The following is a 6,570-nucleotide window of genomic DNA, read 5'->3' as shown; positions in this document are numbered from 1 at the left end:
AATTCGTAAACCAGGATGCTTATAGTGTGTAGCCGCAGTGACTAGACTTAACCTCGGCCTATGGATCATAATATACAGAAAAATAACTCATTATTATTATTATTATTATTATTATTATTGTTGTTGTTGTTGTTGTTGTTATTATCATTATTATTATTATTATTATTATTAGTAGTAGTAGTAGTAGTAGTAGTAGTAGTAGTAATATTATATTATTATCATTATTGTTATTATTATTATTATTATTATTATTACTACTATTATTATTATTAGCTAAGCTACAACTCTACTTGGAAAAGCCGTTATTATTATTATTATTATTATTATTATTATTATTATTAGCTAAGCTAAACCCTTGTTTAAAAAAGCAGGATGCTACAAGCCCAGGGGTTCCAATGGGGAAAAAATAGCCCTGTGAGGAAAGGAAATAGGGAAATACACTACAATAGAAGCAGTGAATAATTAAAATAACATTTCATGAACAGTTTATATGGGAAAGATTTGGTTCAACTTATTATTAAACTTAAGATATTTTATTTTTTATTCATTCCTTCTCATACAGTTTATTTATTTCCTTATTTCTTTTCTTCGCTGGGTTAGTTTTCCCTGTTGGAATCCTTGGGCTTATAGCATCGTACTTTTCAAACTTAAATTGTAGCTTAGCTAATAATAATAATAATAATAATAATAATAATAATAATAATAATAATAATGATATTAATAATAATATTAATAATAATAATAAAATAATAATAATTATAATAATAATAATAATAATAATGATATTAATAATAATATTAATAATAATAATAATAATAATAATAATAATAATAATATGACTTATCTTTCAGTTTCATTTTTTTTTAAATTATAAATTTCTTATTAATTGGATCTTCAATTATTCATGGAATTTTCATCATGTTGAACGTTTTATCTCAATAATTTTAATCAAAATAAACTTCATTCCATCTATTGCTAATTTCATAACACAATTAATATGGCGTACATTAATTTTTGCATTAATTCGCATTCAAGTTTCTTATATAAAAAAAAAAAACTTTTTTAAAATGCTCGTATTAAAAAAAAGAAAGTTCTTTATAAAAGCTATTTAAGCGAAATGTACTTGTCAATCTCAAACCTTATTTGTAAGGCTTCCATTAATTTTTGCACCAATTCGCCATCAAATTTCTGATCAAAATTGGCATTTTGTAATGTAAACCTTCCCTAAAAATACTTTCTCTATAGAAACAGTTGATATGAAATGTAAATTCGAAATTTCAAAACCAAATTAATAATACTCACAATAATTTTAGCACCAATTCGCCTTCAAGTTTCATATAAAAAAAACGCATTTTAAAATGTTCGCATTCCCAAAAAATACTTTCTTTATTAAAGTTATTTATATGAAATGTACCTGTCAATTTCAAAACTAACTTAATAATGCTTACAATAATTTTAGCACCAATTTGCCCTCAAGTTAAAAAACAAAAGAAAATAAAATTAATGTTCATACTCCCCAAAACACTTTCTTTATAGAAGCAATTTACATGAAATGCAACTGTTAGTTTTAAACCACAATTCATATGGCTTACAAAATTTTTGCACCAATTTGCCATCAAGTTTCTTAAAAAAAAAAGAAAGAAAGAAAAAAAAACTTTTTTAAATTTTTTGCATTCCCAAAAACACTCTATTCATAGAAGCATTTTACATGAGTAACTTTTTCAGTTTTCTGCACCAGTTCGCCTTCAAGTTTTTTCTCAAAAAACGAATTTTAAAATGATCATATTCCCCAAAAGCCTTTTTTTATCATTTTATTGAAACCTTGAAACCAGTCTATTTAGCTTTTTTTTTTCTTAATCAAAAAACGCATTTTAAAATAATCCTATTCCCAAAAACCTCCTTCTTATTTTCTTGAAACTTTGAAACCAGTCTATTCAGCTTTTTTTTTTTTTTTTTTTTTACCAAAAACGCATTTCAAATTATTCCTATTTAAAAATCTCTTTCTTTTCATTTTCTTAACTTTGAAACCAGTTTACCCAACTTTCTAATAAAAAAACTCATTTCAAAATATTCATAATCCCCTAAAACTCTTTCTTATCACTTTCTTGAAACTTTGAAACCAGTTTCCTCAACTTTCTAATCAAAAAACTCATTTTAAAATATTCATATTCCACAAAAACTCTTTCTTATCACTTTCTTGAAACTTTGAAACCAGTTTCCTCAACTTTCTAATAAAAAAAACTCATTTTAAAATATTCATATTCCACAAAAACTCTTTCTTATCACTTTCTTGAAACTTTGAAACCAGTTTCCTCAACTTTCTAATCAAAAAACTCATTTTAAAATATTCATATTCCACAAAAACTCTTTCTTATCACTTTCTTGAAACTTTGAAACCAGTTTCCTCAACTTTCTAATCAAAAAACTCATTTTAAAATATTCATATTCCACAAAAACTCTTTCTTATCACTTTCTTGAAACTTTGAAACCAGTTTCCTCAACTTTCTAATCAAAAAACTCATTTTAAAATATTCATATTCCACAAAAACTCTTTCTTATCACTTTCTTGAAACTTTGAAACCAGTTTCCTCAACTTTCTAATCAAAAAACTCATTTTAAAATATTCATATTCCACAAAAACTCTTTCTTATCACTTTCTTGAAACTTTGAAACCAGTTTCCTCAACTTTCTAATCAAAAAACTCATTTTAAAATATTCATATTCCACAAAAACTCTTTCTTATCACTTTCTTGAAACTTTGAAACCAGTTTCCTCAACTTTCTAATCAAAAAACTCATTTTAAAATATTCATATTCCACAAAAACTCTTTCTTATCACTTTCTTGAAACTTTGAAACCAGTTTCCTCAACTTTCTAATCAAAAAACTCATTTTAAAATATTCATATTCCACAAAAACTCTTTCTTATCACTTTCTTGAAACTTTGAAACCAGTTTCCTCAACTTTCTAATAAAAAAAACTCATTTTAAAATATTCATATTCCCAAAAACCTCTTTCTTATCATTTTCTTGAAACTTTGAAACCAGTTTACTCAACTTTCTAATAAAAAAAACTCATTTTAAAATATTCATATTCCCAAAAACTCTTTTTTTATAATTTTCGTGAAATCTTGAACCCAGTTTACTCAACTTTCTAATAAAAAAAAAAAAACTCATTTTAAAATATTCATATTCCCAAAAACTCTTTTTTTATAATTTTCGTGAAATCTTGAACCCAGTTCACTCAACTTTCTAATAAAAAAACTCATTTTAAAATATTCATATTCCCAAAAACCTCTTTCTTATAATTTTCTTGAAACTTCGAAACCATTCTACTACACTTTCTAATAAAAAAAAACTCATTTTAAAATATTCGTATTCCCCAAAAACTCTTTCTTATCATTCCCTTGAAACCTTCAAACAAATCTACGCCAAAGACTTGCGTAACCCAGCGTACTACTACTAAGCAATGCTCGCCACCAATCATTACCTCTTTACTAATTCTTATCTCACCGGAAACCCACAATTACGAAGGAAACGAGCTACTCACTTTCAACGCCCCCCCCCCCCCCCCCGACCCTAGATCCTCTTAAGTCGTTTGCAAGTTGGTGACGAATGACCCTGAGGTGACACAAGAAATGGGAATGTCTTACAATTAAGGCTCAATTGAATATGCTTTTATTATTATCATCATCATCATCATCATCATTATTATTATTGTTATTATTATTATTATTATCATTATAATTACTATTATAATTATTATCATCATCATTATTATCATTATTATTATTATTATTGTTAGTAGTAGTAGTAGTAGTAGTAGTAGAAGTAGTAGTAGTAGTAGTAGTATTTAAGCTATAACCCTAGTTGGAAAAGCAGGATGGTATAAGCCCAAGGGCTCCAACAGGGAAAATAGCCCAGTGAGGAAAGGAAATAAGGAAATAGATAGAATAGCGTGCTTGAGTGTACCCTCGAGCAAAAGACAGTGGAAGGCCATTATTATTATTATTATTATTATTATTATTATTATTATTATTATCAACTAAGCTACAACCCTAGCAGGAAAAGCAAGGGCTCCAACAAGGAAAAATAGCCCAGTGAGGAAAATAAATAGGGAAACATACAGAATAGTGTGCCTGAGTGTACCCTCAAGCAAGAGACTCTAACCCATGACAGTGGAAGACCATGGTACAGAGAATACGGAACAAATCATTATAGAGGAAGTCTCTCTCTCTCTCTCTCTCTCTCTCTCTCTCTCTCTCTCTCTCTCTCAAAAGTATAGCACAGAAAAGGGTATAAAACTCACAACCTAATAAAACTAGCTTGCTTCGTTTCTTAAAAGAAAGAAGACTATAGGATACAGTCTACCAACTAATGATTAATTAATAACCTTGAAAACGAACAAAATAAATTAATTATTTATCTAAGAAACATAAAAGGTCTAATTTCCGGACAATGTTAAGAATGGCCATGAAAATAATCATTTCTTTACGACTTTCTTAACACTTTAAAAATAGTATTTTCCAATATAAACCTTCAAGGGCATTTCAGTTCTTCCTATTAATGAGAAATCGAAATGGAAAAAGAGGTGGTGACAGCAGTCAATTTAAAGAAAAAAAATATTTAAAAAGAGCCTAAAAAATTATCTTTAAAAAGGCCAAAACAAAAATTATTTTTAAAAAAGGCCATAATCAAACATTATTTTTTCAAAAAGGCCAAACACAAAAAATTATTTTTGAAAAAAACGGCCAAAAACAAAAATTATTTGTTGAAAAAGGCCTAAAACAAAAAGTATCTTTGAAAAAACGGCCGAAAACAAATTATTTGTTGAAAAAGGCCAAAAACAAAAAATATTTTTGAAAAAAACGGCCAAAAACAAAAATTATTTGTTGAAAAAGGCCAAAAACAAAAAATATTTTCTTAAAAGGGCCAAAAAACAAAATTATTTTTTAAAAAAGGCCAAGAACCAATATAATTTTTTAAAAAGGCCAAAATCAAAAATTACTTTTTTAAAGAGGCCAAAAACTGAAATTATTTTAAAGGCCAAAAACAAAAATTATTTTTCTAAAAAGGCCAAAAACAAAAATTATTTCTAAAAAAGGCCATAACTAAAATTATTGTTTGAAAAGGCCAAAAACAAAAATTATTTTTCAAAAAGGCCATAACTAAAATTATTGTTTAAAAAGGCCAAAAACAAAAATTATTTTTCAAAAAGGCCAAAAACAAACATTATTTTTAAAAAAGGCCCAAAAAATAATCAAAAAAAGGCCAAAAACAAAAATTATATTTTGAATAAGGCCAAACCAGCCACCAATATCCTTCACGCCACTGGTGGGACGAAATAGCTAAAAAATACCTTTAATTTTATGCAGTGGCTTCGGCAATGAGATGCAGACAAAACGTTACACGATGTTCTTTGCGAAGAACAATTACTCCACATGTCTGATGTGGGAAAAAACGGCGAGAAAATAATACTACATTTTGCGTGGTGACTATTTTTACGCTAGACGTCTGAACGCTATTTTAACGCTAGACGTCTGAACGCTATTTTAACGCTAGACGTCTGAACGCGTGGCTAAAGGCGAGGCGATTTCGACCGCGCGCGATTAGAAACGCGCTATCGCAGATTTAATTATTATTATTATTATTATCATTATTATTATTATTATTATTATTATTATTATCACTTGCTAAGCTACAACCCTAGTTGGAAAAGCAGGATAATATAAGCACAAGGGCCCCAACAGGGAAAATAGCCCATTGAAGAAAGGAAACAAGGAAAAATTAAATATTTTAAGAACAATAACATTAAAATAAATATTTTACCTATAGAATATAAAATTTTTCACAAGAAGAAAAGAAATAAGATAGAATAGTGTGCTCGAGTGTACCCTCAAGCAAAAGAACTCTAACCCAAAACAGTGGAAGACCATGGTACAGAGGCTACGGCAGTACCCAAGATTATAGAACAATAGTTTGATTATGGAGTGTCCTTCTCCTAGAAGAGCTGCTTACCATAGCTAAAGAGTCTCTTCTACCCTTAACTAGAGGAAAGTAGCCACGGAACAATTACATTGCTGTAGTTAACCCCTTGGGTGAAGAATTATTTGATAATCAGTGTTGTCGGGTGTATGAGGACAGAGGAGAATACGTAAAGAATAGGCCAGACTATTCAGTGCGTGTGTAGGCAAAGGGAAAATGAACCGTAACCAGAGAGAGGGATCCAATGTAGTACTGCTTGGCCAGTCAAGGGACCCCATAACTTTCTAGCGGTAGTATCTGAACGGGTGGTTGGTGCCCTAGCTTATGGAAGCGTTCACGCGTAACGTCAGCGATTTCATAAACATTATTATTACAGCTGCCAACGAAGTTGGAAGGAGGTTATGTTTTACCCATTGTTTGTGTGTGGTTTTGTTTGTGAACAGCTTCCTGGCCACAATTCAAATCGTAGAGTAATGAAACTTGCAGGGATTAACTGTTACGTAAAAAGCTGGAAATAGTTGTATTTTGGAAGGTCAAGGTCAAAGGTCAAGGTAACGGTCAAGCAAATTGTCCAATTCACATAATCAG

This window comes from Palaemon carinicauda, chromosome 17 (assembly GCF_036898095.1).
Source record: "Palaemon carinicauda isolate YSFRI2023 chromosome 17, ASM3689809v2, whole genome shotgun sequence".
NCBI lineage: Eukaryota > Metazoa > Arthropoda > Malacostraca > Decapoda > Palaemonidae > Palaemon > Palaemon carinicauda.
Note: the sequence above shows the minus strand (reverse complement) of the source record.